At 48.5% G+C, this 25,305-nt stretch overlaps 1 protein-coding gene and 1 non-coding gene across 10 annotated transcripts in view; both read left to right on the forward strand.

Annotated features, from left to right (window-relative positions):
• Positions 1–46: 46 nt before the first annotated feature.
• LOC119441987 (phospholipid-transporting ATPase ID) overlaps positions 47–25,305 on the forward strand; it is a 161,489-nt gene continuing 136,230 nt past the window's right edge. Inside the window, exons 1-2 of one of the 9 annotated variants that reach the window (XM_049661781.1) lie at positions 1,067–1,075; positions 15,948–15,971. The gene's annotated coding sequence lies outside the window, so the exon portion shown is untranslated. Of the gene's footprint in view, positions 345–800; positions 1,076–6,192; positions 6,214–15,947; positions 15,972–19,245; positions 19,343–25,305 lie in introns of those variants that run through there. The other 8 variants (XM_049661776.1, XM_037706671.2, XM_049661778.1 and 5 more) reach the window with 8 other exon arrangements.
• Trnat-cgu (transfer RNA threonine (anticodon CGU)) lies at positions 11,390–11,461 on the forward strand. Its single transcript has one exon. It is a non-coding gene; the product is annotated as a tRNA-Thr (tRNA).

The raw sequence follows: 25,305 nt of genomic DNA on the forward strand, positions 1-25,305 counted from the left end.
CGCAGCGTGTGCTGCCAGCTGCCGGCCTCTAGGAAAAGTAGGCAAAATCGGATGAAAATTCGCGCAAAACGCTCGCCTCAGCCCGTGCCGCAATAACCGCCATGTCGAACTGTGTGGGCTTTTCTCTTGCCGAGTGGTTAATTTACTCGCGCTGGCCGTTTTTATAGCGACGTGTGCGCGAGCTGGCTCCACGACCCGCGGCGGCGAGTGGTGTCACCTGAAGGCGACGCTCATCAGGTCCGGCGACGGCTGGCGTTTGCCCTTTCGCCTGATTATTCCCACCAAAGCGACCGCACCGTGTTTCCTTGGCAACTCTCCGCCAGCTCTCGCTACGCTCACAACAGGTAGGATTGCACTGCTACCACAGCTCGTTTGGCGCGTGGTAAATCTTTACAGGCCACGGAGTTGGTCGCCCGCAAGCACTGTCACGGATCGCTGAGCGGAGTGCCGGCACCGAGCCGCGCTGGCGCATAGCGTAGTACTGCTCCGTCCGTCCAACCGGCCCGTGCCGCTCCGGCCGCAGCAAGTGGCGGCAGCGATCGACGTGCCGGCATTCGTGTAGCCGCAGGGTGGGTACGGGCGATTCCTAGAGAGGTGCTGACACTTGTTGGGGCCTCCTCCCCCCCCCCCCCCCCCCCCCCCCCCCCCACGCAACTCACGGACGGGTCGAACGGGCCCGTGTTCCAGGGCCATGTAAACAGACACGGGTCTCTCTCCACATCGATCGCATCGGTGCTCGCTCTGCGCAGGAAAAACCGCGGCCTGACGTATATATGTGTACCCATATACTGTGCGACTATCTGGACGGCAGAAAGCAATGCGTGCACTGGAAGCGCGCCAGGTCGCACCGGCATTTGCTCTGATGTATAATACGAGTTCGCCCCGCCCATTCGTTTAAACGAATGAATTGATTTTTAGGCGGCCGCATTGTTTAATGAAATGTCCGACGTGACCCAAATCAGAAGAACCGCGCTTCCCGAGCGATGCCCAACAGCAGTCCTCATTCGCGGGCCGCCGCAGCTGTCGTCGACCGTGCGTGGGATTAAGCGGATCTCTCCTGTCCGGACACACCTTCGTGAGTAGCAGGCACTGCGTTTTCAAACACTCGTATAGCGCGAGCGCCCCTGTTCTCTAAACAGATGACTTGCTTGGCCTCAAGGAACTGTCACCGTGCACGTATTGTACGCATAGTTTCGTACTGCGCCGTGAATCAAAGGGTGCTCGAGGAAAACTTCCGCCGTGACCGTGAGGCGCCGGCGGCCGCCTAGGCTCGTCTTCGACGCAGTGGCCGTTTTCTTTCCGCTTGACTTTTGTATCCCACGCTCTCCCACGTTGGGGCTTGTTTGCTTGCTGCACCTTGCACTTTCCGGCGCGTGCCCGAGAGTGCGTCTTCCACCGCCATCCGCACCTCGTGCGGCTGAGATATAAATGGGCGTGTTCGGCGCAAGGAAGCGACGCTGTGCCGTCGTAAAATCTCTGTGGGATCTATCGACTCGCGGCGTACTAGTTACCCACTACTCGAGTGCGACAGGACGCAGCTGCTCGATTCTCGATGAGGAGTAACACTAATTAGATAATTACGTGTCTTGTCGTTAGGTTATATCTGTGTGTGAGAGAGATATTCTAATCGCCGCGACACCAGCGGCTACAAACCGTTGCGGACTCGAGTTGCGCAACGCGGGTTTTCTCCGCGTCATCTCCCGAGCCAGAGCCGCTTTAGTCACCGGTCGCTTACGTGTTCAACGCGCGTGCGTCCTTTACTGCGCGATTTGTTTAGTTCCTTTGGATAGATCATATCCACAGATTCGGTTTACAAGCGCGCTGTTGCTGCTTCGTGCTTTAGGCTATGAGACATGAGTAATTTCGTGTCTTCAGCCGGATGGCCAAATGATGAAGACATCAGATACCCCCAGCCACACGAGCATTTTCGATCGCGATCGAGCCCTATCAGAATCGAAAGTCTCGGTCACGATTCGCTTCCTTGCGCGCCAGCTGCGGAAGCGAGCCAATCTCGATCGAGAAATTTGATCTCGGTCGAAAGTGTCCGGGGTGCATGTTGCTAATTCGAGTGTCCGGCGTCGTCAGGGCATGCAAAACCGTTCATCAGTCGCGATATGCTGCCTTCAGTGTACCGTGGTCAGTAGGAATACTTTTACCCTGTTTTTGAGACGTCTAGGTTTACAATTTTAAAGCGTCTTGAATTCTAGACATCTATCAGTCAGGTAGCCTCAGTAGCCGTTCGGTAATTAAACGCTGGCTAATACAAGTCAACACAAATGCCATCCTTCTGTTATTTGTCGAGTAACTGCGCAAAACGAAAACGGATACACCGTCGTGAAGGGTTCATGTTGCACAGTCAGTTTCTGTTAAACATGATTAACGAGCGAACAGATTTCCGGCAACGGGTGCCTAATTCGGGCTCAAACAGCCGCAGCGGAAATCAATTGAATGCGCTGAATTCGAACCGTTTGCTGCAGGCGTCTGCAGGGTAGTGAAACGGTTTTGCGAAATCCTTCGCCGCTGGCAAACAGTCGATCGCTTTTGCGACAGAGCTGGGAGAGTAAAGCGAGCAACACGTTCACTGATTGATGGCTTCGTCAGTCACCAACCGTTGGCTCAATCGAGTGGCGAAGAATCGAGCAGCGTCTTAGTCGATACGTTCTTTTCAGAAGTGACTTCGTGAACACCTATTACAAAAGCCAGGATGGCTCTTGCTTGCGTTATCATTGGAACGTGTGTGGCTTATAGAAGTTTCACAACATGTCGATACTGTATTCTCACTGAGCGTTGCGTAAGAGTCGATTTGTCAGGCACTACGTTTGGAAACTGTGGCCTCGGCAGTGAATTTACCGTCACGAATTCGAGGAGCACGCAGACACTTTCTTTTTTTTGGATCGATATCTTTACGTGCTAATTCGGTATGTCTGTGGTGGATGTCATATAGACGTCTCAAACCTTCTTCAGCTATGGCTGTTGTGGACGTCGTAAAGACGTCTCAATAAAACTGCTTCGGTACATGGCCGTGGTGGATGTCTGGGACTGAAATCTCAGTTCACCGGAATCGAAACCGCGACCTCGCGACCTCGCGGCCCCGCCGCAGAACGGTACGTTTTCGTTGTTGAAAGCAGTGGCCCTCGCTGGAATTTTGTGCACATTAAACCAGTATGAAGGGAATGCCCGCAGAGTAGCATGCCAGCGGTCATGTGCATGCCGGCAAAAATATCTGCCTTCCAATAAAGAGCCTCTCTCTCTCTCTCTCACCTGGTTTGTGCGCCCAGACCACCGAATACCCTTCCTTCATTCAGTGAAACAAAAAAAAAAAAAAAAAGGAATGTGAAACTTTTTTTTTTTTTTTTTTTTTAGCGCAAGAATTACTTGCCTAGCGCGCATCACGTCATCAAGTCACGTTTCCTACTCGTACTTCTGCATTAATCGTTGTTTGAATGCCGATTAGTTGCTTTCATTCTGTTTCCGAGCCGCTATGCTGTAGGACCGTAAAGTATCTTTTTTTTTTTTTTTTCGTATGCTATGCTGCATATGACTATAGGAGTACGACCGTTTCATTGGGATGCAAGATTTAGCAGCGATTTCAGGGAACGCACGAGCTGTACTTGCGTAGACAAGGGTTGCACTCTCGAAGGAAATTGTTTTTCCTGGCGACTTTTAAACGTGTGCTATATGCGGTGTGACGTTGCTCACAAAGTGTACGGGTCCTGCGTAGATCTCGAACGCAGGTTGTAACTTAGCCAGCTGACTAGGACATCTTCGTGAGGTAATTGGTGCATTTTACCGCTAGCATACGAATAGGAATAGGACATTGCCCTATTCAGCAACAATGGGGACGAATTACAGCAAATGATTGAGGACCTTAATCGAGAAAGTGTAAGAATTGGGTTGAAGATAATATGCAGAAGACAAAGATAATGTTCAATAGCCTGGCAAGGGAACAAGAATTCAGGATCGCCAGTCAGCCTCTAGAGTCTGTAAAGGAGTACGTTTACCTAGGTCAATTACTCACAGGGGACCCTGTTCACGAGAAAGAAATTTACAGAAGAATAAAATTGGGTTGGAGTGCATACGGCAGGCATTACCAAATCCTGACTGGGAGCTTACCACTGTCGTTGAAAAGAAAAGGGTACAATCATTGCATTCTACATATGGGGCAGAAACTTGGAGGTTGACAAAGAAGCTCGAGAACAAGTTAAGGACCGCACAAAGAGCGATGGAACGAAAAACCTTAGGACTAACGTTAAGAGACAGGAAGAGAGCGGTGTGGATCAGAGAACAAACGGGGATAGCCGATATTCTAGTTGACATTAAGCGGAAGAAATGAAGCTGGGCAGGCCATGTAATGCGTAGGATGGATAACCGGTGGACCATTAGGGTTACAGAATGGATACCAAGAGAAGGGAAGCGCAGTCGAGGTCGGCAGAAAACCAGATGGGATGATGAAGTTAGGAAATTTGCAGGCGCAAGTTAGAATACGCTAGCGCAAGACAGGGGTAATTGGAGATCGCAGGGAGAGGCCTTCGTCCTGCAGTGGACATAAAATATAGGCTGACGATGATGACGATGACCGCTAGCATTGATTGAACTGCGCATATAAACACGAGTCGCTCAAGTCAATATACACGAAAGCTCGTCCTCTCCATGTTTCCTTGGATGGTTTGCGTTTACATGTATGCAGTCAGTCATGCTAACCAGCTGATCCGCTAGTGAATGTGCGATGTAGTATATACAATCGAATAAGGTGAAATCTTCAATTAACATATTTCACGCCAAATTGGGCCAATGGGTATATGTGCAGCTCTTCAATGGCAAAAAAAGAAGAACCCCCCCCCCCCCCCCCCCTGTAAATCTTATCCGGTGGTGGGCGGAGCACAGCCTGTGTAATATATATTCATGTAATCTTGTCTGAATCTATATTCATATACGCGCGGACTTCTCGGCGGCGGCGCCAGATGACGCAGCATGTCGAGAGGGAAGCGCGAGGCTGTATACACGCCTCTCACATGACGCGTTTCGGCGGTTACAATACGTGGTATGTCGCTACATTGCTTCAGTGCTTATCGCATTACCGCAGACATTCATCGCGATATGGGTTCTGCCGGCATATGTCTCTCCAGGCGGCGATTTTTGAGGAGGAAGTAATTTCTAAATACTTATTTTTATTTCCTGCAAATGCGCTGTCAACATCACCGTGCTAGGAGGTTTCATTTGTCACAGCATCGGGGTATCACCGTCACTTTGATATATTTGTCTCCAAAATGTCACCTAGTTTTAATAGGCTCGCTCAGAGTGTCACATTCAGCGCAGCTCTAACACGTACGATATGAAGTTCGTGGTCTTTTAAATCTGCTTTAGAGCGAAGGCGCCTCCATCCAACGATCATCAATTACCCCTGCCCTTCGTCGACCGCCTGCAAATTTCCTAATCGCGTCAATGGCTGTCTAACTTCCTGCCGCCATCGTTTACCATCCCTTTGGTACCCATTCTGTTGATGGACCATTGTTTATCTGTACTATATGTGTCGCGTGTCTTCCCAGTTTAAACATAAGCTACGTATTCGCGTTGCTGTACACCCCTCGACTAGCTATCTCCTGATGCATAACGCATATAATTTTCCATTTCATCGCTCGTTGCGCAGTGCTTAGCGACTCTCCAAGCTTCTTGTTATCCTCAAAGTTTTATGCATGTATAATATATGGAGGTCAACCAACTAACGCTTCGCCTTTGGTTGTATCGCTATTCGTTCCGGCTGTTAATTGAAAATTTCTATGCGTCATTCGCCGCTGGCGCGCGATATTGCTACACCGCCGCCCTCGTTAGTGTCATCGCTGTTTCAGCGTGCAGGACTGTAATGTAATATAGACGACCACATCGCGTGCTCCACCGCAGGATGTATCAGGCCAGGCGCATCCGGTCGAACATGCAACTTGATTCTCGCGTCGGCGTAGCATTTTCTTTGTTTCCCATATACTCGCCCATCCATCGGCTAGGCAGCATTGCGACGAACAGCGCGGAGACAGGGCTCCACCTTCTTATCTAGTGAAGCACGCACCTTTCATCTACGAAAGAAAAACGTTTTTTTTTTTCTTTTCAATTTGGCATAAATTTTCGCGTTTTCGTTAAACGGCATGCAGAGCCGGCTCTCCACCCTCTATGCAAAGTAGGCATCAGATCTAGCAGCTGGATTCTTTGCCCACATGTCAGGTAGGTTATTCTGGCTATACTCTAAGCTGAGATTGTGTGTAGTAACTTCTGCGCCGAATTCAATGGACTGAATTCCGCGCCATATTGTATTCAAAGCCTATATGCATGTTCTAGCTGGTACATGTACTATACGGTTCGCGACACCGCGATCGTTTGTTCAAACTTCGTTTGACACTTTATTGTCCCATGAGCAGACACACACACACACGTGCGGTGTTTGTACGCAGTTGCACGACTGCACGGTCCAGCGTTTTGTGCGTGTAGCCAAGTGTTGTGCAGCTCTGTGCCCCTGCGTACTGTATAGAATCTAGACCTTTCTTCCAGACATTAGGCAGACAGTTCTCCGTTGACCTGACGGTCGACCACATCGCTACCGTGATTCAGCGTCGTGGAACACTATAGTGTAGAGCAACACGAGGGCGCGGAAGTGAACATTAACACACAGACGCTACGCCAGACGTCGTGCGCAGCAGAGATAAGACATTTCAGATCTTTCTGTGATAAATGAGCCGCACTGCAGTTGTACGTAGTCCAGCCTCTATAGACTATACTCTATAGACCACCACCTCTGGGACCGCAATGCGTATGCGTATACTGCCCTGAATCACGTGCCAAATGTGCTTACATCGTGCTCCATTGTTAGAGGGTAACACGCACATTTACGACACGAGCAAATTTATCTCCGATATATATATATATATATATATATATATATATATATATATATATGTGTGTGTGTGTGTGTGTGTGTGTGTGTGTGTGTGTGTGTGTGTGTGTGTGTGTGTGTGTGTGTGTGTGTGTGTGTGTGTGTGTGTGTGTGTGTGTGTGTGTAAAGGATTCCCCTTTGCAGCGGTGTTGTGACAAGCGTCACCTTACCAGCCATGGAAGTTCATCTGAATTACGTTCGCGTCCTAAAATATATGTTCCACAAGCCATCTCCATAAATTCTCCAGCGGTCTCTTGCTCATCGCTACATTTCTCCTGCGCTTGGCTCGACCACTTGGGACGGAAGGAAACTCCATTTTATTGAAACATGTTCGGTTATCTCTCTGGCTTGCATGCATACGGAGACGGCAAGTATCATCGACACTGTTAACTTGTGCCTGTAGCATTGAGACTTAAAGCACCCCAGCCCTATAGCCTCAAATATTAAAGCGCTTCCCTTGGAGTTAGCAATCTTTTTAAAATATTCTTTAGTCGTGTTGTAGATCTGTAAAGGGACACTAAATATAAACACGAAATCAGTTAAATCAGTTTACATCTATGAAGTACTTTTTTTCAAAACTCTTTCGTTAATTTCACGGTTAGAGGTTGATTATACTGTTAAATGAAATGAAGGGCAGACTTAATCTAATCGAATTTCGCGCTGAAACCGCTTCCCCGGTGCGTCAGTGTGACGTCATGGATTTCACCTTGCTCATATTTTGACCGTTGTGGCGCTGTTCTCGAAACTTGACAAGTTTAGGTTGTTTAGCTTGTTTAGAATACGCGGTAGTTCATTTTTTTACCGATCATAAGTTACCAGGCCCAATCAGACGCCGTCAGAATCAATGACGTCACGTCGAGCAAGAACTTGAAGGCGCCGTCGTCATCCGTCTATCGTCTTTTCTGGCCCGTCAAGCGCGCCCTCTCGCGGTTAGAGTGACTCTCTTGTTATCGTAAAAACGTGAATTATTAACACGGCTCAACTTCATTTTGTCTTCTTAGCGTCCTTCAATGCCCACTTGGAGTCTCTTATTTTCTCTGTCGAGGTATGGCTTGAGCATTTCGTGCTCTGCGTTAACATCCGTATTTATACTCGCAATTGCGCTCCACCGTGTCCTTCTTCTTAACTGTCGAAGCGCTCAGGACTGCATGCCGCAGTCCACGGGGGGCAGGCTTCGTTGTGAGCCGCACCGTTTGCTCGTTCATCGAGGTTGGTTCCTCCGGCAACCGCGCAGCTGGTGCGCTTACAAAATCCGAACCACGCGCTGCCAGCACAGTAAAAAATAAAAATAATAAACAGATAGATATTCGCGCCCTTAAAATTGCTGATTTGTCCCATGGCTGAAACCCCCACCCTTAAGGGGTAAGATCGAATCGTTGATGGGAACATTTTGAACTTTTCTTTTTCTGGCGACTTGATTGCGGCAAGCAAACAGGACGACTCGAGAAGAGCGCGAAATGAAATTTCGTATCTATCATCGGTCGAACTCTCGATCTGGGTCAAATATTTTGCTACGCACCAGGGGGTTCAGAATTAGCGCACAGTTCTCAAAAAATTGTAAAAGAAAGTTGAATTTTTGCATCCTGGACATTATCAGATTCGCTATCTTGTCAGCTCTGATTGGCGCACATGTGCTGCTACGGCCTCTCTGATTGGCTCGGAACGCAAACATGGCGGAATTCGGCAATATGGCGGAGTTGGATCGTGTCCGCAATATAGCACCCACGATCGCTTCGGCGACATTTCGCGTGACTCAGCCCCCGACGCATCGATGCACACTGCCGACAGCGTTCCTTAAGCACTCTGCAAAGATAGCGAACTTGGCGCAGTGCCACCAGCAACGCTGTCAGCCGTATATATATACGCCGACGCGTCCGGTGCCGATCGAGTCGCTCGAAATCTCGGCAAAGTGGTCGTATATACACCCGAAAACGATCGCTCAAGAATGCCGCCCCACGATTCGCAAAACACGTCGGTTTTCGAGGTTATAAGTCTCTACACCGGCCGCATGCAAGCGCGACTAGGCAGAAATGTTCACAAGAATGCATTTAAAGTAAACGAACGTTTAATAAGATACCCATTTCGAAGCAGTCTCTTAATTCGAAATCGAGTATTTCGAGTATACTTTCAAATGGCCGTCGATCGAAGTCGAGTTAACTGACACGAGTCGCTTTGATTCGTACTTTGCCTTCGGCCTGCGGCAAAATCGTCGACATACTAAATAAATATAAGCACGATTTCAGAACAACTGAAGACACCATGAAAATCTGATGAACTGTGCTTTGTTAGGAGTTATGTGTACATTATCGTCAGTACGGCTTCGTTGCACACACTAGACTGGTTAATTGAATAGTTGACCAACTTTTCAGTCGACGGCTGAGAACGTATAATAGGAAGCGTTCAGAAACTTTGGAACCGAGTGTTTGTGACGGACGATGCCTTTCCCGCGTTTGCTTCCATTTACCCGAAGAGTGTATACACGCGTTAGTTCTCCTGACTTTTCGCGGCCCGGAATTATAGCGCCTGCCAACAACGCTTGTGTGTGCTGCATCTCATTTTTGTGTGATTGGCTAAAGCAAAGAGAGAGAGAGAGAGAGACGAGGCAGAAGATGGACCATGATAAACAATTAATCCGGGTGATATTGAAGTGCTCGCCCTGTAGCTTACAAATTCATGTCCGGTACCTTGGTCCGCTAATGAAAAAAGTTTGAACGGTTAACTTTAATCAATTAGAAACGGCAGAGCGAGAAACATGATGCATATCACAACTGCTGCGAACAGTGGTGCTAGTTCTTGTCACGCACGTGCCCTCCATTTCTTTCTCTATACTTCTTGTTTCTTTCTTGAGTCTTCTTTCTATTATATGTGGTTAATACCGAACGCACAATTACGTGAGTGAGACGATATAGACTTACGGGTGTATACTTAACGCCCTGAGGCGCGTGTTGTATGCGATTTTGCGAAGTCGCCGTGTTTTTGGATGCGCGTCCTCCCAGCTAATTTTGGTCGGGGGAGGGGGTCCTTTGCTATAGATAGTTCTTTGCAGCAGTAGAAGCGAACTTATATCGCCATATAATTGTCAGTAATATCGAATTTTTAAACAGAAAGAAAAAAAAAGTTTATTTTCTTTGTTCTCGCCATGGAAATGGCGCTCTCTCAGCTGCGTTGCGTGCAACGTACCGTATCCGGTGTTGTCAAAATATAATGCTAAAATTAATTTTGGCGTGCTCGGAGTGTAGTAAGGCTCCCACTTCCGAGTCCCATCAATCGAACGTGCGCGCCCGCCAGTCGTTTATCGGCACTTGTGACCTCAGGTTGGCTGCTTTTCTGCTGCTATAATTCTAAATTTTGCAGCTGATGTATTTTTGTTCCTATCTCTCTTTACGGCTCCGCGACATGTCAACAGGCTGCCAAGTTACGCGCACTCTTACGACATACAGCATCTCTTCTTGTTTTTTCTTCCGCTAACATGCTGTACAAGGAGGCTTTCGGGACGCTATTCACTGTAACATCAGTGCATTTCGCCGGATATCCTCTAATGCGAGTATCCGAAATTTCCTAATCCGAATATCCTATAGGGTTTCGAAGGGTGCGAGAACTTCCTTATACAGCTTCGATGGTCTTTGATGTACGCGTTTCTCGGATTTGCACCCATATGTATGTTTTGTTGTTGTTTACGTTTGTTTAACCCAAACCTAATATATATATATATATATATATATATATATATATATATATATAGTGAATTCTTGTAATGCTTTATTCTGTTATTTTTTTTGTTCATCTGTATATCGCACTGTCCACTCGATCCTGCCCAAGGCCTAAGACTACGGCCGGCAGTATCCTGTATATATATATATATATATATATATATATATATATATATATATAGTGAACGAGAAGAAAGGGAACCGAGGGGCCCGATTTTTAATAAGCATGTCATAAGAAGCCAACAGCCAACAAACAATAACACCAAGGACAACATAGGGGAAATTACTTGTACTTATTAATTGAATTAAAGAAATGATAAATTAATGGAAATGAAAGTGGATGAACAAAACAACTGTCCGCAGGTGGGGAACGAACCCACGTCTTCGCATTACGCGTGCGATGCTCTCACCATTGAGCTACCGCGGATCCGTTTTCCCATCCACTTTCTGGGGTGTTATTGTTTGTTGGCTTCTTATGATATGCTTATTAAAAATCCGGCCCCTCGGTTCCCTTTCTTCTCGTTCACTACATAACGAGGGCTCGAATCCGGCAACAATGATGCCTTCAGGTAGCATATGTGGGTTTATTGACCAGTTGCCATCACCCAGAAAGATCACGTGCACGAGTCGTGATGCCTGCGGCAGAAAGGATGTTCCACATCCGCCCTATGGTTTGTGAGTGGTGGCGCTGGCTAACACTCCCAGGGTTAGTTCTAGTTGTAAAAACATAAATACCCCAGAAAGTGGATGGGAAAACGGATCCGCGGTAGCTCAATGGTGAGAGCATCGCACGCGTAATGCGAAGACGTGGGTTCGTTTCCCACCTGCGGACAGTTTTTTTTTTTTTCATCCACTTTCATTTCCATTAATTTATCATTTCTTTTAATTCAATTAAGAAGTACAAGTAATTTCCCCTTAGTTGTCCTTGGTGTTATTGTTTGTTGGCTTCTTATGATATGGCTTATATATATATATATATATATATATATATATATATATATATATATATATACCCGCGCAGCGTCTGCACTTTCTCGAGCTCGCGTACACCTCGAGCGGGGTCAGTAGACTCCTGCGTGCGCGCGCGCACTGTGGAAGAAGGGATCCCTGGAATCCTGCTCCGCGCCCTCCTCCCCAGTCGGCGCCGCGTGAGCTGGGGCGATAAGGGCGTATTCTGTACGTGTTTGTACTACTCGGGCCCCGCGCAAGGTGCTCGAGAGACCGCGTCGCTGAGTGGTCAGGCAGGTCGGCCGGCATCGAAAGCGGCCTCTCTCTGTGTGCGAGTGAGTTCGCTATGTCGTCTTCGTTCCGCGGTGCGTGTGCGCGCGTGTCCCTGTAGCCTGTAGGACTTTTGGAGAGAGCCGTAATTAAGGCACACTCTCGCTTTCGTTCGCGTATATAATCGGCCGTCTTCACCAACTCCCGTGCAGTGCGTGGAACGCTGTGGGTCGCGTTATAGCCAACCAGAAAAGAGAACCGAAAGAAAGAGCTCCTGCACTTGTCCGCCTCTTCTGGCCGCGTTTACATGAGTGCGGCAGTTAGCGTGTCGTATTTCTTAGCTCGACGCGATGAGTACTGTGCGACAACATTTTTACATGCGGCACCTCCGCCCTCGTTCGAAACAAGCTGCGCAACCTGTATCCCGCGGTTAGCGTTCCGCCAGTGAGTGGAGACGAGCTCACGGCGGCAGCCATCTTTGTCTCTCTCTCTCTCTCAGTGCGATACGCCAATGCGCACCGCGCGAGGCGACTTTTACCAAAAATTCTTTTACCCCGTATCGAATCGTTACCCTCTCCTGTCGCACCGGTGCTATTCGTCTTCCTAGCGCATTACCGCCGTTTACACGAATGCGAATCGCTATAGAAATGCGATGCGACTCGCCACTTGTCGCCATTCGCGTAAACGCCGCTGCTGATCGCCCTCTCCGCGGCGATGACGACGACTGAACGGAAAGGCTTCGAGGAAGATTTAGTAGCGTGCAACGGGCGAGGCCGTTTTTTCCTTGTATGGAACACGCAGCCGGCTCTGGCTGTCAGGAGCCTTCGCAGCACTCACTGCATGGTACTAACGAGGTAAGAGTATAGCTGCCTAATTGTAAGTGGAGTGCTTTGAAGAGTAGCGGTCGTATACGTTGTTCGGGAACGTTGTGTGCGCGCGTGTGTATGCATATAAGCTCTCGCGAACGGCCGCAGGATTAGTTACCTGCTGGTGCAGATTACGCGCGGGCCAAATTCGCACCACTCGAGAGTCGCTCCTCACCGCGCAGTCCTCGTGAACAGATGTGAACGACGCTGAGCTATATACGTGGTTCCGGCTTCCGCGAGGATTCGCATTATGCCCGGACTCAGCTGCGCAGTGGTTTCCGGTATGTATTTGCTCGAAGGTATACGGTTCTTTACGCGGACTTATAAATAAACCCGTATACACGTTTTCCGGGTTTTGTGCTGGTTTAGCCGAGGCAGGAGGTATATAGGGAAATTTTATACGGTTTTGTGATAACCTGTTCGATGTTTTCAAATGAGCGTACAAGATTGCAGCATGTATAGAGGTTACGGGAAATTTCTGTGCTTCCCTATCGGTCCCGGTCAGTGAATTCCCGGCACGGTTGGTCGGTGCTCGACGTGGGGACATCTTGTCATTCACGCGCCCCGACATCAACCAGCATTTGCCAGACATGCGTTACTGTGCAAATAAAAAGCGAATTCTCGCGGAATCAGTCGACAATAAATAGCTATCCGAGTTGAAAGTATAGTCTGAGAGTGAGAAAAGTTACATTCGGGACAGTTTCTTTAAAGCTATATACGTACAGAAAGTTAAGAACACGGACAACACGCGTTCGCATTAATCGATCCGTGAGGCTCCGCGTACAGTTCGGTGCGCATGAGTTGAACAGTGGGATACACACGAATGATGCTCCTCGTATCGCGATGTTGACTTTAAGGTTTGTCGAGCCCCTTAAAACGCAGCGGGCCCCGTTGTAACCTCCGAAGCTCCATTATGTGTCTTCAATATCCACCCTCACTCATTTTTCAGTAGCGAAAGCTTTTCACAACTTTTATCATACCGCTCCCAAGCATGCCTCTTCGTCACCCGTGGCGAGCAGTTTACGTGCTCTGTATATAATGGTCCGGTGTCGGCGTGGATATTGAGATCCCTCTTGTAAAGCGGCACGTGACGGCGACTCGGCGACGGTACCGCGCGCCGCTGTAGCGAGCTTCTATTTTATGGCACGCATGAGGCGCGCTGCTGTGATAATTCCACATTGCGAGGCGATACGTCGATGCAGTGAGATGTATGTATAACCTCGTCGTGACAAAGTGGCCGACGGATTGGGGGAGCTTTGCACACATATATACACGCAATCAGTATAACACAGTCTCTTATCAGTACAATATAGCGGAATGTTACAAGCGTGCGCTGTCCGTAGCAGAAGCAAATACTGCGCAGCGTGGTGGACGCTGTAGCTGCAGCGACAAACCAATTGAAAAGGCCGTGGATTGCCGAGGAGAGGAGTTGCCTGCGCTTGTGCTCTGTCTCTCCCAAGTACCGTATTGTGAACATGATCGAGGATATATATCTAGGTTTTACTCCTTTAGAATCGAGCGTCCTGAAACGGTGTAACGTACAGTCGCTTTCGGACTTGACTGTAACGACGAAGACGCCTATATAACGCCGGCATAACTTTTAACAAACGCGGGTCGTAAGGAGCGAACATCGAACGCTCTGTAAGGGAGACGCTTCAAGCTATCACATCGGGACGCAAGGTCGCTCGCACTTGCCGCGGAACATGTATGGGGGCTGGAGATTTGTCAAGCTGCAACGTGCATGCTTTTATACTCCGTAAACCCCCCGTTTCTCTTTGAGAAATAATACAATTCATTTTGTTCATTGGTTCTAGGCACCGCGACTGGACATCTCCAGCACACTCCGCAAGCAAAGCATACCCCCCCTCCCCCTCCCCGAAACTCGGTTTCGCGAGAGCACGCGCCCTTTCACTCGGTGCCTTTGTATCGCAGGTCCGACCACCGACCCCCACCGACCGCCGATCAATCACGAAAACGGGTGAAAGAGCCGAAGAAAGCTATTCGCTTTAAAAACACCGTGTTATTCTATATAGCTTTGTGTCCTCTGTATATTGCACACCTGTTCACGGACTCTGGCTGTGATTCCGAAACGTCATATACCTGAAACTCCCACTTTCGGGTTCTGTACCGTGTACTGGAACAAAGTACCGTCGTATCCGACGTTCGGGCTACGAATGCGAGGGTATGTATACTTTAGACATGCAGTGTAGCGGCCATTGCGCTATCCGCGCCGCTTCCAGTGTTTGCTGTATACTGATAGCACGCATTGCGCCAAACGCTGCAAGTCTCACTGTGCGTAGTGCCTGGGAAGATAGTGTACATATATTCTTGACGGATCTCTACACAGGCGCTATGCCTGGTTCCGCTTCTGCGTGACTCGTAATGCCCGCGGCTGTGCCTCACTGGAGCGAAGGTTCCTTTCAAGTGCGGTCGAGGAATAGTGCGACGTGAAAATAACGCTGGTGACAGACACGTAAGGCGAATTCCCCCCGGTCACAATGCCATTCCACTACAGCTTGGCTCAACGGACGCGCACTGAAGGTGATACCTTGGGACCTCCTTCGCGCTTTAGGCAAAACCGCATTTCACGTCTATTCCTTTTTGTTTTATTTCCGCCTTTCCTCTCCTCTTTTTCTCTCTCTCTCGTTCCCTGATTTGATGGCGCAGCTTTTGTAGCTTGGCTTCCAAAACAGAGCGCGGGTTTGGCAAGCTGCGGTGTACGTAGCGTCGCAGCGGCCGTCAAACGTCTCCGTCGGGCCCACGTCGGTCGCCCGGACGCTTGTGTCGGGAGCCTCGCGTGCTGCTCTTTGACTAATGAGCCCCGGGGATTGACAGTCGCTGCGGTTGCATCGTGTGTAGAAAGATCCTCTCCGTGCCACTACGCTGCGGCTCCCCTGGCCTTTAGTGTAGCGGTACACCTCTGTATAGTCTCTTTTACCGTCCCACCAATGGTTTTCTGAACTTGTAAAACAATAGCTTCGTAATTTTGATTGTTTGTACAGTTCTTAGCAATACTGAAACGGTGAGAACTTGCTTTGTGGTGTGGTGTGGAGAAATGTTTATGGGTGATGTAGCTTTATTTTTATTTGTTTTGATTATGTATGAATCATTTCTTGGCGACGTAGTTTGATTGCACCGTGTACTCGTAGGTATTAGAAAGATCTGTCTGTCTGTGTCTTCTTTTTTTTTTTTTTTTCATGCGCTATTACGGCTGGACCTGGGTTCAAGTGACAGGTGTGTTTCCTGCTGCAACACAAGGTTGTTTTTTTTTTTTTTTTCCTCGTAAGGTGTAAGGATAGGAGAGGGGATGCGGATAGGCTAGACGCATACTTAACGTCCCGAACCTAGATTTAACCTCCGAGGGACGGCGTACAGTGAAAACCTTCGAATTAATCTCGATCATGCAAGGTTATCTAATGCAAAAGTGCTCAGGCACTTTTGCATTCCGCACCCCATATTAATGCGGTAACAAATTTGCGTAAAACATGTTTTTCGTTTCGAACTTTTTCTGTCCTGAAAGAATGGGGAAAGGGGAAGACGGCGTGATTACAAGGAGAATACGGTATGTACTAAGCTGCCATCGCCCAGCATATTTTTCGCTACGTCTAGCGAGTCCACTTTTCTTTTTCTGCTCTTCTTTCTCTAGTCGACCTAAGCGCACCGCACGCTACGCGTGAATCGGCAGCTTTGATGAGGCCTATGACAGCACCGCCCGTGTCGTAGTTACCTTTAGTGTATGTATGTATGTATGTATGTATGTATGTATGTATGTATGTATGTATGTATGTATGTATGTATGTATGTGTGTGTGTGTGTGTGTGTGTGTGTGTGTGTGTGTGTGTGTGTGTGTGTGTGTGCGTGCGTGCGTGCGTGCGTGCTGTGTGTGTGTGTGTGTGTGTGTGTGTGTGTGTGTGTGTGTGTGTGTGTGTGTGTGTGTGTGTGTGTGTGTGTGTGTGTGTGTGTGCGTGCGTGTGTGTGTGTGTGCGCGCGTGTGTGCGTGTTTAGCGGCAAATTTTTAGCAAACACCAGTTAGGCCGAGACGTTAATTCCAAGTAACTCTTCAAAGGCGTATGCTGGTTATAGTAACTATAACGGTCGTGTTTATACGTCAGTATGTTTTCTGGGCCACAAAGAGTTGCCCTAAAAAATTTAACCCCAGGAATCGCAGCGTGTGAGCTGTTGTGCTGCTGTCACGTAGGTCGATATGCTACTGTTGTTTTGCGCTCGATAGCTTCATTTTCTTTTTTTGCTCTATCATCGGATGACTGGCTGCGGTTAAACGTTTGACTCCCGGTTTGACCACTTGGCCGATACTTTTCTACGCGTGCTTAGCTTTATATAGACAAGCGAAGAGCCGACGTTCGCACATTCTGCAAAAAGTGCAACACCTCTGCTAGAAATCGGCAGACGCATATGGTTAACGTCGCCTATAAATTTCACGCGCGAAAAAGAGAGAGAGAGAGAGAAAAAAACCGAAGTCCTGTACACTGCCATGACTTAGCGATGGCTGAAGATAGCCAAAAGACCAGGTTGTGCAACGCTGTGTGAATCCTTCCAACTTGCGCGTACGTGATACGGTTTTTGTGTATCTGTATTCGGAACCAAGCGTTGCCTGCGCGAGTCGGCGATATTACTGTCGAACCTCATTATAAAAGATAGTCGCATCAGACGCTAAAATACATTTGTTATATCCGAAATTTGTTATAAGCGTATATTCGTCACTCGCTGATGTTGGTGATCCACATTTTAGCTTTACTTTGTTATATTCGAAAATGTGTTATATCGGGGTTCAACTGGCTAAGCTTCGCTTTACGACGCCAAGGTCTTCTAGTCACGTGAAGAGCTTGTAACGGCCGTCGCCGTAAACACTGGAAGAGGCATGCATGCATCCCTGCCTGCGTTACAACATAGGAGGCTTTGCAAGACGGTCGAGTTCGCGGAAACAAGTCGTGTGACATCGCGAGATGTCAGCGCACTGTCGTTTCACCTTGGAGAAATTCGTGCGCGCTCGATGAAAACGGAGTACAGACCGGGCGAAGCAGGCTGCTTATGTATCCGTTGACAACAGCAGCTGCGCGAGAAATGCCAATTGCGGCAGCTGCACCTGGAACTGCGCACTGTGCAAGGTTGATCGAAAAGAGCGCTGCGTCGTCGTCCGAGGCCTCTACAGGTGCATGTTGATAGCCCCTTGCGTGTCTGTGAAACTGTGTCTGTGTTTTTTGAGCGCCTTCGACGCATGCGTATGGATGTCGGGCTCGAGGTCGCGGGATCGATTCCTCGCCCCGGCGGCTGGAATCCAATGCCGTACCATTGTATTGCCTCACCATAGATACCAATTTGATATTAATACCAATGTGTAACGCGCACCACACACACACACACACACACACACACACACACACACACACACACACACACACACACACACACACACACACACACACACACACACCACACACACACACACACACACACACACACACACACACACACCACACACACACACACACACCACACACGCACACACCACACACACCACACACACACCACACACACACCACACACACACACACAAAAAAAGGAGTTGAATGGAAGAAAAATAAGCAGGACTGCACCTTGTCTGCTTCCGAAATTGCAAGGAGGAAAGAAAGACCATAACAAAAAATTAAAAACAGGAGGATCGAGCAGTAATAAAATAAAAAGCTCGGGTACTTATTTTAGTTAGTTCCACGTTCAAGAAAACCAAGTGGCCAAAATTAACTCGGGACCCCCATTACACACGGCGTCTCTCAAAGCACGTATCTTGATTTGGAATGTTAAACACCGGCGATATCGTCAGTCAGTCCCGCCTGTGAAAAGAAAAGAAATCTTAGCTGCAAGGCGTGGTGCCCATTTTTTGCTCAAAGTACGCCCATGACAGCTGCCAAAAGAATGATCGAAGTTTCTTAGCTCTTCGCCGTTGCATCCGTAGCTATACTCGCGGACAATTTTCTGCGGCATCGAAGGAATAGCTACGGGGGCGCTGCATCTGCACGTGTGTTAGCGCGCCAAGTAGTCCGGCAGCGTTTGGCAGCGCTTTTCGTTTTTGGGAACGGACGTTGAATCGACGCAGTATCTCCACGTGCGATGGTTTCGCGTTGGCTCAACGGACGGGAAAAAAAACCGCAAAATAAGTCAACTTCAATACTCATTTGTGTGTTTTGTTTCATTCAGCTGTCGTGAATAGGGTGTTTATGTTTTCTATTCCCCATGGCTCAAGCTAACGCTTCTGAATATGTGGGGCTATTTTCAGAAGCGCTCTCGCTTGTGTGCGCTTTGGCCCCATAGCTTTCTCTTCATTGCCACAGGAAGTTGTCCGCGATTATATAGCCTTTGTGTCCTTGTCAAACTCTTGGCCGAGGAGTCGCGACAAGTAAAAATATTTTGGCATTCATATGTCGTACAAGTGACATGTGTTGCAAGCGATAGCCATTTGTGCTTCCGCGTGTTCTTGTACCTTCCGTAGCGCTTCACAGTAAGAATACTAGATGTATGCTTGGAGCTATAGGTGTCTGCATTCGAAGCCAGTCACCGTATTAATAATACAACGTAGTGCAGCATTTGTCCGAACTTCGTCCATCTGGCTTCAGGCAAGTTTTTGCTGTCTTCAGTTAAACTCCTTAAAGCTGATTTGTCATCTCAGCTTCTGCATTTAGCCTCGAATTTCCAACATTGCAGTGTTTTCAGAACTAGAAAACACAATGTTGAGAATGTCAGAAGTTGTTACGGGGCTTGCACGTCATCCAGATTTCGCGACACGCATAGTCAAAATTGTCGAGATTTATTTACGCGTTGGAAATTGCTTGATCAAGTGAATTAGTCGCGAAATGAAAACACTGAAACTTCAGGGAGGCTATGCACGCGGCACAGCGGAACCACAAATAACAATAAATGAAGCCGCATGCATTGTGCACAACGAAGCTGTACCAGATAGAACGATCCATGTTCTTCCCATCACTTCCCTGGACCACGGTGCCATATTTCTTGCCACAGTGCCATATTTCTTGCAAGTAAGGACAGCATCACTCTAACCGCTGCCATTGCACTCTATTAGTTGCAAAACCACCACATCGCTACTGTCCGATCGCGAGGCGGCATGCAAAAACGCCCGTGTAGCGGAATTTTGGCGCGCGTTAAGAGACCCTCAAGTGGTCCAAATCAGCCGCGTTCATTATCTGCAGTCAGACCGCAATAAAATATTTAGCGAGGTCATTACCATCGTCATTGAAGCTTTCTAGGGTTCACGAGCTTGAATGCTTCTCATGCGTATAGACTACCGCCAGTAGAACGAGATAAATAGGCAAAGTGGGCTTCTCCTCACAACGACTGCTATTGCAGAGAAGCCAGCTTTGACGAACGCTTTTTTTTTTTTTTTTCTGATCGCGCTATGGAAGTGTGTACGCACGCAGGAACATATTTTGAGGCATGCCGCGGTTACACCGTGCGCTGTTCAGCTATTGCGACTGTGGCTCGCAGGGAAGTTCGTTTGTTGTCCAGCTCCGCAGTCGCACGTCTTGCTTGACCCTGGACGGAATAAGCATGGGACGGAATAAGCATGGGTTCGAAACACCCGTACCCGCTGTTTCTGCACTGACGTCATTTCCTTTTCGTTCTTGCTTGACCGCTCGATACCTTTGCCGCGCCGTCGCGTGCCCTTTTCGGGTTTCGGTGGTCGCAGAGGACACGCCGCCGGTCAGCCGAGGCCAGCGCGACACATGTCGGAAACGCTGTCATTGCTCGCTTGAGTCGACAGAAGAGGTCGGCCTTTTTTGCTTTTCTATGTTTGTTAGACCGCGGTGTTTTCCTGGATTGCTTTTTTTTTTATGTGCATCAGAATACGTCCGCGGCAGTCGGAAGCGGACACTGCGAAACCTCTTCGCTGTAACGAATTTTTTTTATTCGTAGTACGTACGCATTAAGTGTTAGCTAGCGCGTTTGCAAGCGTCGTGTCATAGAGCACGCCGCGTTTTATCGGAAGTCCTTCCTCCGTATGGCGTCGATGTCGTCGTGACGTGTCTAGTTTTTCACTTTCCCCCTTTTAACTTGCGGCACCCTGGGGATTAATCGCATTCGCGTGTGTTGGGTCTACATTGAAACATCAGTAGACCAGCGCATGCGTGCTAATGTGTGTGCGGTGTGGGGAGGTGTGGCAGGACTCCTTCGAGATTTCCGGTAGATCTACCCGATAAATAGGCGAGTTCTTCAATTGTTCACGAGCAGTCGCTCCATTTGTGCAATATCTCTGCAATTTCGAAAAGAAAAAGAAACGCAGCCGTCTTGGCACACGTGGCACCGCAGAGCTAATCGGTATTGTGCTCGATTTTCTTCGTAACTCTCATCATCTTCACACTCATCCTGCCTTTCAGCTCCCCCTTCCTACTTTTCTTTTTTTTTTCTTCTTCTTTTTCGCTCTCTCTCTCTCTCTCTCTCTCTCTGTTTAGGCATTACCGTCGAACGTCTAGGTCGTAGGCCTGTGCGCGCGCGAACGCAAGCGTGGATTCGCAAGTCGTCTTTCAAAATTACAGCGTTATGCAATAATAAAGAGAGCTCGGCCGGTGGCGGGGGAGGGGGGGGGGGTCTTCATTTCGGTGATATGTGGAAACCGTGATGAAAAGAAGAAAAAAACAGAGGGGGGGGGGGGGTGAGCAAGCGAGATGAGAACCGTGATTTTAAGGAAAATGAGGTGCAGTGCCGGTACGTCGACGTCATGTGTCACCGGCCGTTGTCTGTCGGGCCCCTTTTGATCATACGTCGGCGCGGGTCGCCGCGTGCGAAACAAAAACAAAAAGAAGGACGGTGGCTGGACCGGACGGAACCACCGATTCCCGCGCCGCGGGGCCCCTTGCGGTAGTTTCCTGCATTATTGAGCAGCAGGAATCGCGCATGCGTATATATACGCTGAACTCTCGTTATGTATGTGTGCGCGCGTACATGCTCGGGGGGGGGGGGGGGGGGGGGCGTATATATATCCAGCGCTCCGCGTGGCCTCAAATTTCCCTATGACCGCAGTGGCTTCAGGCAGAAGGTGTCTCGAGTGTACGCGCGTTTGTTTACCTTTTGCGGACAGCAGCGCTTCACTTCCGATTCCGTTCCTATGTAGCGTTGATCTACTGCCTTATACGCAGCGTACGTGAATGATTGCCAGGACCGCTGCGTATTGCATCTGATCATAAAGAAGCTATCGTGGATGGTTCAGTTATATGGCGCAGTCCAATATGAGATACAGCACGTAAGCTCAGGGGGCGCTCCGAATGCAGACGACGTTCTCAGGAGCGTGTAATCTGCAACGGTGGCCTTTCCTCCATGCATGTTCAGCTCGACTTGCGAGCTGGAAGCAGCAAATGTCATCTCGCACTAAACAAACAGCTATAGATACGATACGTATCTATAGCTATAGTACGACCTTTCATCGGCGTCACTCAGAAGCTCCATGCGCATGCGCCGCAGCTGAGGGAAGAATAAGGGCTTCAATTTGACGCTGGCTCTTGCTCAACACCAGAACCGTTCGACCTTAGGAGCAGTGTGCTTTGACAATGAATCCGGCTGCACAGAATCACCGTTAATAACAACGGCGCATCATATAGTCGTATCGGCTGCTGGGTCGCAAAAATCCAAATTTTGCTTAACGATAACAAAGGAAGAACTAGTTTACGTTCTGGTGAAAAAGCTTGGCTATGAGGGGTCGTCACAGGGCAGGGTTCCGGGCCAATTTTCAAGGCACCTTGGTTTCTACAACGTGCACTTGAATCAGAGTACACGGGATCTTTTTTCACTGTTATGTTTTCAAATGGGCGCTCATCCTGTCGAGCTGTACCGTCATTTCATAAGAGACACGCTTTCAGTATCATCGGGCTTGAAAGTCACCGTGCGGTACGCATGCTGAGCGAACTTGTGGAATGTGCACAGTCATGGCCGGTATAACGGTCCCGGGACGATGCTTTTGAATCTCGTCTATACTATGTACTGCGGGCCTACGTAAAAAAGCAAAAAAAAAAAAAAAAAGAGAGAGAGAAAAGAAAGAACTCGTTGCGTAATGGGGCCCCGGCGGACGCCTGCTCATATATGTCCCGTTGCCTAACTGTCTGGGGAAGGGTCTCGGCTGTTGCCTTTGCTTTTGCTTCTTATTTTTCATTTCTATCGCTCGCGAGACGCGTTACACAGCGTTCCGCGCGCTTTCGCTTCTCGCAGGCTGTCCTCGCGTTGTGCGCCGCGGTCATTCATTACATCGGCGCTTGTTTGCTTGCATTCCTGCGCTCAGAGACAACACTCTCGGTGCCAAGCGGCACGCTGTTTTGCCCGTGGACTCCTGTAGGGGGAGCTCGGGTGGGGGTGCGGGTAATAAGGGAGACACCATGGGGTTGGTGTTGAGTACAGTGTACTAGAAGAGTATTCTAGTACACTGTAGTGTTGAGAAAGACAATTTCAGGGCGCACGGAAAGAATCGCATGTAGGTGGCGCGCAAGAGAAAACGACTGAGGGAAAGAGGAACCGTTGGTATAAGCGGATAAAGCTTCTGTCCACGGCGGTTGTGTGGCATGACGTGCGTTTGGAGCACGGTGTAAGCATATATATCTTATACACCGTGGTTTGGAGGCTGTAAGCTGCAGCAGGGACGCCCGGGTGGACCTTCCTTCACCCTCGTGCATTTTCTTCCTTCTCACGCTTCTTTGTAAGAAAGCTAGACTAAAAGAAAGCGAGAGACGCACGAGTTTGAGGTCTTGAACAGTCGCGTCAAATACGGTTGTGGTGAGAAGGGTTACTACTATCGCAAGAGTAAGGCTGTAGAGACAGAGAGAGAGAGAGAGAGATGTTGGACACGCGCGAAAGACTGGGCAGTTTCAACGTGAGCCTGTAATCTTGCGCATCGTGGTCTTTTAAGCATTAAAGCACGCTGTCGTTGTTGTAGCACAAACACTTGCGCTGACGTTGTCCACAGCCCGTTGTTGCAGCGTTATGTACGATTATTTCTCGGCTCTGAGCGCGCGCGTTCCTTGCATTCTTCCCATCGGGAAAGGAATGCGAGTAGGTGCATGGCTGATGGGAAGAAAACTCTGCGCGTTACTGGCTTAGATGATACGCGTATATGCTGTAATGAATAGCGCACGACGCCTGCGGTGCTTTCGTTTTGGTGGTTGTCGGTTCTTAGGGAGTGATGTTGCGCTATGCTGCCTTTGTTGGATTTTATGCACACGAGTATTGTTATGTTTTGGGAGTTCGTCACGGACACAGACGCAGAAAACTAGGCGCTCTTTCGCAGTGATTTTTCACACCTGCTTTATAGTTCGGTGCATCAAGCTCGATCCTCCATATATAGCGCAGGGCGCTTTAGCTCGGCGACGCTTCTTGAGTTCTGCACATAGCTTTAGTCTGCATAGGAAGCTTCTGCCGTGCTCACCGTGTGACAGGCTCAGCTGGTGCCCCTTTTAAACCGGGGAAATTTGAATATACAACATGGGGGAAGACGTGTTTTCAAATAATTCCTTATCCTCGAAAAAAAAAAAAAAGGTCTACATTGTCCTGCTTTCGCTGTAAAGTAATGTGCACCCTCTAAAGAGAACAAGGGTGTAAATCTGTTTATAACTAACACCCTTACACCCTTTTTGGGGTAACGCAGTGGTGGGAATGCTGCGCCAATTGCACCATTTTTGATACTCAAGCAAATTGCTGCGCCCTCCGGTCTTGGCTTTGGCATCAGCAAAAGATCGCCGGCGTGGTGCAGGGCGTTGTGTTGTTGGTCTCGAAGCGCGTGCAAAAGTGACTTTCGTACTTTTTTGGCCATCAGCGAGTTCCAAAAGCCGCACCCAATTTAAGTCCCGTAAATAAAAACTAAAATTGGCCACATTCATTTATCTTGCCGCCCGAACTGGCAGTCTAGTGGCGAGATAATCCTCTTCTTCTTCTTCTTCTTTTTTCGTAGCAGCTCCACGATCACGGTAATCGCGAATCCTGATATCGCGTAGATCGCATTGCTGCGCAGTGCGATCGCCGTGATCAGAAAGTGAAAATTCAAAGGGCGAGGGAATGCGTGTGTGGCGAGGGGACTCGGATAAGGAGAGGCCAAAAGATGATGAATGTCGTGATGAATGTATTGAGGGGGCTTACACCCAATCACTCAGTGTAAACTTCAGATGTCTTAGGTACTTCTATAGTGAGTAGCAAAGCGAAGTCATCGTTTGCATAATCCTGGTTTGAGCACATTACCTATAAATGTATTTTAATAAACCACTGCGGTGTTCGCTAACCCTAGCTTCCTCACAACTTCTGTTAGAATGCACCACCATTCACTTCACCAGCACCTAAAACAAAAATAGTAAGAAAAATGCGTTAAGCAGCTCTTCAACACTTCTTTTATGCTGCAGAATGCAAGGCTTTGTGACGGTTACCCCACTTATTAGTAATATTGGTCTAAATCAAAATTTCCGTGCTCCAGACTGATCTATTAATAATGCTATATATATGTGCTACAGACTGCCCCAAAATCAGAATTTGTCTGCTCCAATCTGCTCCAGAATGAAATTTCACCTGCTCCAAAAAGTGCTACAAAATGACTTCG

The sequence above is a fragment of the Dermacentor silvarum genome, chromosome 2, assembly GCF_013339745.2.
Source record: "Dermacentor silvarum isolate Dsil-2018 chromosome 2, BIME_Dsil_1.4, whole genome shotgun sequence".
Classification (NCBI taxonomy): Eukaryota; Metazoa; Arthropoda; class Arachnida; order Ixodida; family Ixodidae; genus Dermacentor; species Dermacentor silvarum.